This window comes from Panthera tigris, chromosome C2, assembly GCF_018350195.1.
Source record: "Panthera tigris isolate Pti1 chromosome C2, P.tigris_Pti1_mat1.1, whole genome shotgun sequence".
NCBI lineage: Eukaryota > Metazoa > Chordata > Mammalia > Carnivora > Felidae > Panthera > Panthera tigris.
The window spans coordinates 80,071,908-80,081,223 of NC_056668.1; positions in this window are offsets into that span (position 1 = coordinate 80,071,908).

Genomic DNA, 9,316 nt, shown 5'->3' on the forward strand with positions numbered 1-9,316 from the left:
GGTCAGTAGTCTTATAACTATGTATTATATTGTGTTATAGTGTATGATGTCTACTATTTTATTATACTATACAGTGTTAATTTCCTAGTTTTGATAACTGCACTATGTAAGATGCTAACATTAGGGGAAACTGGGTGAAAGGTGGTATACAAGAGCTATCTTGTTATTTTTGCAACTCTTCTGTCAGTCTAAACTCATGTCACAATTTTAGAAGTTTGGAAAAGCTCATTGGAAGAAGGGCACTGTGATAGCTGGATATTCACACATTTAAAGAAGTATGTATCTATAAAAAACCACCTGAGTTTCCTCATTTATTGCTACAGAAAAGCTCAATTCTTTCTACTTGGCACAATCTCAGGATCCATTCTGAGACAGTGTAGATGGACTTTATTGGGACACCAACTGAACTTTGGTGGAGTTGTAGAAATGCACACTGCTGAGCTTTTTTGAAATTGGTAACGTTTCACTATTATCTTCCTCTTCTAAAAATTTTTATTTTTATTTTGTGAATAGGTAACATATTTATGCGATTTACAGTTTATTTTTTATTTTTATTTTTTTAATGTTGATTCTCATGAGAGCGTGAGCAGGGGAGTGGCAGAGAGAGAAGGGGACAGAGGATCCGAAGCCGGCTCTGTGTTGACAGCACAGCAAGGCTGATGTGGGGCCCGAACTCAGGAACCGTGAGACCACGACCCGAGCCTCACGCTCAACCCGCTGAGCCACCCAGGTGCCCCAAGATTTACAGTGTCAAAGATATACAAGTATATACAGTGAAGAGTCACCCTCTCACTCTTGTCTCACTGCCACCTAATTATTCTCTTCAAATCCAACCAATTATGTTAATTCCTTCTGTATCCTTTAGATATATTTGTTAACACACACGCAAGGAAATGCATATCTATTTTACGGAACATGAGAGATACTTTACTTTCTTGCATCTCTCTCTCTCTCTTTTATTACTTAATATATTTGGAGATACTATTTCCATATGCGTACATAATCTTGATCCTTCCTTCCGTCCGCATTCTACTGTATGGTCACACAGTTCATTTCACTGATCCCCTTCCACAGACACGTACACATTTCGCACCTGTTGCTGTTACACACAACGCTGCCCGAACAGCCCCGCACCATCATCATTTGCGCATGTGCAGATCTGTCCTTGAGAAGCCGGACTCAAGGGGCAGGTGTGTGAAATTGTCATTTAGAAGAGGGTTACTTTATTACATGCACTTCTGGATAAGTAATAATATACCTTGTACAAAATGTCCAAAGAAAGGGTGAGTGGTTACAAAGTAGTCTTTCTCATACTCCATTCCCTTCCAGCTGCCCTCCCCCGAGGTAACCATTGCGACTTACCTCTTTGCTATGGGGCGATATTTCTGGCCATTTTAATCTTTTTTTTTTTTTTTTTTTTTTTTTTTTTTTTTACAAGATCCTTGGCCAGTGGGACATCCTGTAAGTGCCCAGAGCTTCTGAGTTTGGGGTCAAATTGTAGAACTGGATGATGTATAAAAAAATAGCCCTAAGGGGCTGCTCACTTGATAAAATAATAAAAAAGGTAACTGAAATTTTTGAATGGATATTTTATAACAGCCACTCGGAGGTTAACAGTAGACATATAACCCTTTTAGCACAAGGGACTTGTGCTGTTTTCACACTCATGTATGGTCATGAAGTACTGAAAAACATCGCAGGGATCAGGATAAATACTGGCACACTTGTGAGAAGTGAGAGTATACACCCAGAGGTGTGACAACTTTTGCTACCGTGTGGGGACACCGTTCAGGCAAAGAAGTTTTACCTGCTTCATGTTGACAGCAGATGACATACCCAGAGACCAATTCTTTTTCCAAACTGGAAGTCCTCTCTCCTCTTTTGTAAATAATTTTTAAAAATTCATTAACCTTGATATAGCTCTGATATGTACACATGCATACACTTAGATAGTCATATCAATGTAAATGACAATACTTAAAGCTTTAAAACTCTAGGTTTTAAATTTTTTTTTTTAACGTTTATTCATTTTTGAGACAGAGAGAGACAGAGCATGAATGGGGGAGGGTCAGAGAGAGAGGGAGACACAGAATCCGAAACAGGCTCCAGGCTCCGAGCTGTCAGCACAGAGCCCGACGCGGGGGGACCGCGAGATCATGACCTGAGCCGAAGTTGGACGCCCAACAGACTCAGCCACCCAGGCGCCCCTAAAACTCTAGGTTTTAAAACAACTTTATCAAATACATAATTTGATGTTTATTTTGTCTTAATTGGGGATTCTGAAGGAAAAAATATTTATGCATAAATAAGAATACATCTATAAAAAACATGTTAGGTGTTATGTAGGAACTATACATTTTATATTTTATTTCTCTCTGTTCAGAGACAGGCCTCCCTGGGTTTCTCATAATTCTGCACATCTTAAGAGTGGAGGCAATGGCTAACTTAGGTCTGGAATATCTTTCAAGGATGTTTGTACAACGAACGGCCCTGGGAGTAGAGATTGTGTCTCCTTCCTGAGCAAAGGGCAATTTTATTTACTGGCCATTATAATAAAGATAATGTCTCCTTCCAGCACAAAGGTCAGGCGGGCTTACTGCTTATTATAAAATATTTGTCTTCTTAAAATTTGGGGGTCCTCTCCTGCTATGCAATCCACCGTGCGTGCAATGCGGCGATCAGCTGACCCCTTTTGTGTCACCCTGTGAACTGCAGGGGTGGCTTTGTGTAATATCGTCTCTGATCCAGGTGTCCTATACCTTCTGTCAGGATCATGGAACTATGGAGGCTAACGTGTTAGCTTGAAACTGGAGTGAAATGTTAGATTACTCAGTTCTTGGCGCTCTGAACTCTAGCATTTTTTAAAGTCTCCAGGTGAAATGTTGAGTATTAGCTAAGTATCTCAATAGTGTAGTAGTTCAAGGTTCTAAAGACAATTGTGGATTAGAAAAAAATATTAAGTTGGCAGGAAAGTTCGCTATAATACTGTTTTTACACTTTTATCACAGAGATGTCATATCTTCTAAGTTTACACATGAAGGGTAAATAGAGGAACTCTGCAGTTCTCATAAATTGAAGTGCTGTCTGAGGTCTATGAGACTGGTTTCTGATTATACCTGTTATTCAAATAAACACGGAGAAACCCAGTTGCGTGCCCATGTTTATCTTTATACACTTTAAAATATTAGTGTAAGCATTATTTTATAAGCTGAGTGTTTGGAATCTTGAAACTTGCATTTAATTTGCCATTTTGTAAAATGCTAAACTTTTCGCATGAAATTACATGTTACGTTTTTTAATTTTTCTTTCTCAAATGGCAAAACCAGGAGAAAATATATAGCTATCACTCACATCCAGAATATATAAAAAGACAGGGGCACCTGGGTGGCTTAGTCAGTTAAGCATCTGACTCTCGGTTTCTGCTCAGGTCATGATTTTGCAGTTGGTGAGATCAAGCCCTGTGTCAGGCGCAGAGTCTGCTTGGGATCCTCCTTCTCGCTCTCTACCCCCCGCCCCTGCTCTCTCTCTCAAAATAAATGAATATTTTAAAACATGATTTATCCAAGTAGTTGAGTAGTATTACATAAACTTGGCTTATATTTACTTTTTATTCTTATACTTCATTTATTTAAAAAAATTTTTAACGTTTATTTTGAGAGACAGAGAGAGACAGATCATGAGCAGGGGAGGGGCAGAGAAAGGGAGACACAGAATCTGCAGCAGGCTCCAGGTTCTGAGCTGTCAGTACAGAGCCCAACGGGGGGCTCGAACCCACAAACCATGAGATCATGACCTGAGCTGAAGTTGGACGCTTTACCGACTGAGCCACCCAGGCACCCCTATTCTTATATTTTAAAAGTAAAATGAAAACCCTATAAATCTTAGTCAAAAGGATTTCTTAGGGTCTTTTCAATTGGAAGCTGTGTCTATGATTAATATTTTACAAATGAAATGGGTCTCCTGAAAAGACAAATGAATTTGTCTTTTTCATTCCCTTTTCATAACTACCAATTGTTGGCTCAATGTAAATTTGCCTATCTCTATTTTTTATTTTATAATTGAAAGGGACACCAGGTCATTCAATGAAAGCTAAGTTTTCCTTTTTCTCATTTAAAAATGTTTTTGATTTTCATATTAGAAAACACTTGATATACTGTTTAAACTTTTATTAATACTTTAGTTATCTTAATACCATAATTTATGTTTTTTACCTTTATTTTAATCAGATATAATATTAATTCTCATCTAAACCTAAACTTATCCACTTGGAAGTCACCTTCTCCCAGAAAAAAAAAAAAATCCCTTTTAACTTGCTGTCTTCTGAAGACTAACTTTAACTTACTCGATGCATTTCTACAAGCCACACAGTGTAATTTTACTGCTGGGCACTGACAGAGTCACAGAAAAGCATTTATTTGCCTTCCCTCCCAGCCAGGAGAATTTTGTTCCTTCAGATTTAATGGGTCACTTTTCTTGAGAAACTTTAGGATCCTTTCTGCTAGATTCGTGTAAAGTCTTAGCAGTTTTTTGAGACCAATTGCAGGCACCCCGTTGAATAAGAGATATTTTACTGGAAATTATTTTCTAATTTCCTCCATGGTTGAGTTATCTTAGATAATTCTAAGGCTTCTGCCAATGGAGCCTCTTGTTCTCTGGTGTTTGTGGCATATCCACACCAGCCCTCCAGGAACGGATACCTTTTCCTGCCACAGGCTTCAGAAAGGCCTTGATGGCGCCTTGGCGGCTCAGCCAGTTAAGCTTCCGACTTTGGCTCAGGTCATGATCTCCGAGTTGGTGGGTTCGAGCCCCATGTTGGGCGCTGTGCTGACCGCTCAGAGCTCAGAGCTTGGAGCCTGCTTCGGATTATGTGTGTGTGTCTCTCTCTGCCCCTCTCCCACTTGCGCTCTGTCTCTCTCAAAAATAAATAAACATAAAAAAAAAAAAAAAAAAGGCTAGAGTCCCTTCCTGAGTCCCACATCCTCCTGGGTACATATGGACTTTCACATGGGGGAAGATCATAGCCAGATAACAAAAGGCATTAGGAAACTCTGAGGCAAGTGGAAATTGTACAGCAACCCGGTAAGAACAAGGAAAAAGGGGATAGAAATGTACTCACTGAGAAAGCCGCCTCCCAGCGGCCTGGGGTTTCCTAGAAGGACCTTCAGCCACGTGTTTGTCCTCTGGGGGGCAGCAGTTCCCTGTAAAGCAAGAAACATAACCTTGGAAAAAAGAGCTTGGGCCGTAGCCCTTCTTCACTCCGCTTCTCATTTCACTAGTGAGGGAAAACCTGCTTCCTGCCGAGGTTGGAATCTCACAAAGAATCCTCACTCACCAGAAAAAGCTGAATCACCTTTTAAGTGATCACCTTTTAAGCTGAATCACCTCTCAAGGGTTCAAAAAGTGAAGACTGTTGGTTCTCCTTCTGAGTCAAGGGACTAACAGAAGGGTCTCCACCCATTTTACGGGTCCATCTTTTTTACCATTATCCGCAGGTCAGTATGGTAACAGCAACAACAAATACCATACTTACTGGATGTTCTAACCCACTGCAAGTTTTGGGCAGTGTATCGCCATTAAAAGGTATTTGTGTATTTCGGGTGCCTGGCTGGCTGGTGTGTGTGTGGGGGGGAAACATGTGACTCTTGATTTCTGGGTTGGGAGTTTGAGCCCCATGTGGGTGTAGAGATTGCTTAAAAATAAAAACATCTTTAAAAGATGTGGAGGTGGGGGGCGCCTGGGTGGCCCAGTCAATTAAGTGTCTGACCTCCACTCAGGTCACGATCTCCCAATTCATGAGTTCAAGCCCCATGTCAGTCTCTGTGCTGACAGCTCAGAGCCTGAAGCCTGATTCGGATTCTGTGTCTTCCTCTCTCTGTGCCCCTCCCTGACTTGTACTCTTTCTCTTAAAAATAAACATTAAAAGGGGAGCCTGGGTGGCTCAGTTGGTTAAGCGTCTGACTTCGGCTCAGGTCATGATCTCACCATCCGTGAGTTTAAGCCCCTCATCGGGCCCTGTGCTGACAGCTCGGAGCCTGGAGCCCGCTTCGGATTCTGTGTCTCCCTCTTTCTCTGACCCTCCCCTGTTCATGCTCCATCTCTCTCGGTCTCAAAAATAAGTAAACACTAAAAAACAATTAAAAAAAATAAAATAAAATAAACATTAAAAATTTTTTTAAATAAAAAATAAAAATGAAAGATATTCATATCTTTAGTATAATTAGGAAAGAATTTATGGGAATCAAATCTAATGACATAAAGAATAGTCATGATATATGTTGAGTAAAAAATAGAGATTATATACTACATTTACAGCATGATTCTGTTTTTGGAATACCCACACCTACAGACATTTGGAGACATTTCTAGAGAGTTATAACCGAAATTTCTACAGCAGTTTCATCTGGCTGGTGAGATTACAATAGTTTGTGTTTTCTGCTTTACATTATTCTGTATTTTCTTTTTTCTTTTTTTTAAGTTTATTTATTTATTTTTGAGAGAGAGAGAGAGAGAGAGAGACAATCCCAAGCAGGCTCTACGCTGTCAATGCAGAGCCGGACACAAGGCTCAAATCCACCAACAGTGAGATTATCACCTGAGCTGAAATCAAGAGTCGGACGCTTAACCGACTGAGCCACCCAGGCGCCCCTTTCATTCTGTATTTTCTAAATTTCCCACGTGAAACATTAAAGTACGATATACCACAAGATACATAAAAAGAAAGAACACACATACCTGAGAGAGACGTTAATCGGGGATTTCAACCTTTAAATGAATATTTAAATATGAATGGCCTCAATCTTAGTCCTACGTTTTCCTGTCATACGTCCTGGCTTTTACTTATTAATATTGATGTGGCACATATTTGGAGCATCAAGTTGTTTGGGCGTGGATATGGTTTCAGAACTGAGCAGTAGTAGCCGTTCAAACTAGAGAGACTAAATACAGGACAGAGGCATCTGCTAAATATTCTTTTAGGGCAACTCTGAGCAAATTATCACTCATATCTTTCTCCTTCTCCTCTTGGTCCATCAGGTTCTAGATGGCTTCATCACATAACTCTTTTTTTTTTAAATATTTTTATTATTTCTGAGACAGAGAGAGACAGGGCATGAGCAGGGGAGGGGCACAGAGAGAGGGGCACACAGAATCCGAAGCAGGCTCCAGGCTCTGAGCTGTCAGCACAGAGCCCGACGCGGGGCTCGAACTCACGAACCGTGAGATCATGACCTGGGCCGAAGTCAGACACTCAACCAACTAGCCACCCAGGCGCCCCCATCACATAACTCTAGACCCTTAGGGAGAATGGGCCACAGCTGTCATCTTGTCCCACCCTCCTGCCTGGCTAGAAATGCTTCCGGATACCTCTGACTTCCGGCCTCTACTTCAGCACCTCCAAAGATGTGGAGCTCAGTGCTCCTGCCTGAAATGCCCTTCCCCCTTTGTCTGCCTCAGAACTTCTACTCATCATCCAATATTCAAACCAGGTGCACTGTTTCTGTGAGGCTCGTGTGGCACGGTCATTGGTGGTTACGAGCGTGGACTCCGGGGTCAGAGAAACCTGGGTTCCGTCCTGCCTCCCCTCCTGACACTTGATCTGTGACCTTGGCCAGCGTCATCTCATCTCTTTGAGACTTGGTTTACTTACCTGCAAAATAGGATTCATTGATGTGATCCTGTGTATGCGATCTTCAGATGTTAGCCCGTAGCAGGCAGGTAATAAATGGTAACTACTCCCATATGGCACATCAGTGGTTTCAACCCTGACCTACAGGTTAAAATCACCTGCAGAGCTCTTTTTTTTTTTTTAATATTTATTTATTTTGAGAGAGAGAGCATGAATAGGGGAGAGGCAGAGAGAGAAAGGGAGAAAGAGGATCTCAAGCAGTCTCCATGCTCTCAGTGCAGAGCCCGATGCAGGGCTCGACCTCATGAGCCGTGAGATCATGACCTGAGCTGAAATCAAGAGTCAACCGACTGAGCCACCCAGGAGCCCCACGTGCAGAGCTCTTAAAACTTGACTTAACAGGTCTGAGAGGATGCTTGTAGCGAGGTATTTTTAAAAGTTGTCCAAGTGATTCTAATGTGTAGCCAGGCTGAGAACAGCAGCTCTGAAAGTGTGGTCCCTGGACTCTTCCGGAACCTGTTAGAAACTCGGCTCCAGGTCCCCGTCACAGACCTGTGGGGTGAGAAACTCTGAAAATGGGCCCTAGCGATCTGGGTTTTAACAAGCTTCCCAGGAGATTCAGTTGCATGCTTACATTTGTGAACCACTGCGTTAGATTGTGAGCTAAAGGCATGAGCTGTGTTTGTCTTGCTCAGTGCCGTATTCACGGGCTTAATGCTGCGCCATATGCAAATTGAGTTCCATTTAGTTCAAGTCAAATCAAGAGATGTTTCCTTTTTTTTTTGAAATTTTTTAAAAAGTTTATTTGTTTTGAAAGAGAGACAGCGTGAGCAAGGAGGTGCAGAGAGAGAGAGAGGGAGAGAGAGAGAGAGAGAGAGAGAGAGAGAGAGAATCCCAAGCAGGCTCCACACTGCCAGAACTCAAACCCATGAAACCATGAGATCATGACCTGAGCCAAAACCGAGAGTTGGACGCTTAACCGACTGAGCCACCCAGGCGCCCCAAGAAATGTTTCTGGGGCCCTAATTTTCTGTTAAGGCACGATGCCTTGATCCTGGGAATAGGATGCTGTACAAGTTGGGACCTTGCCCTACGGCTTGCTTACGGTCTCGGACTTGACTCTTTCTTCTGGATCTCACTCTCCTGAAAACACACCTCTACCTACCATTGTAATTTTTATGCTGCTTGATATATATTCCTATATGTCTGTGTCCCCCCCACTAACCTGATCCCCTTAGGGCAGGAACAGCCTGTACGCATTGTCTTAGGACATGCTCAAAAGCATTCACATTGCTGGGCCTGGGTCTGCATTCGGAAGCAATGGAATGTGTTCCCCCAATGTACAATGATAGAAGAAAAAAGGTGGGTTTGTCTGTCAAGGGTTGATCAGGGAAACAGAACCACCATGAGTATTATGGTACAAGGGTTTTATCTCAGGGATTAGACCTTACACCCTAGCAGGAGAGACTAGGGAAATGAACACCCAGGGAAAAGAAGCTGGAGGATGAGAGAAAAGTCACTGATCAGGCTTCCTCAGGCTCTGCGCTGTTGGACAAATCAGAGCTCTTAGAGAAAATCTGGACGAGCGCCTCCAGCCACAGAGGGCCTGTGAAGGGGAGTCCGTGAAGAAATCTGGAGAAGGCTGTTGCTCTGCTGGCCTGATATGGCTGAAGATCAACCTGGTCAGCGCTG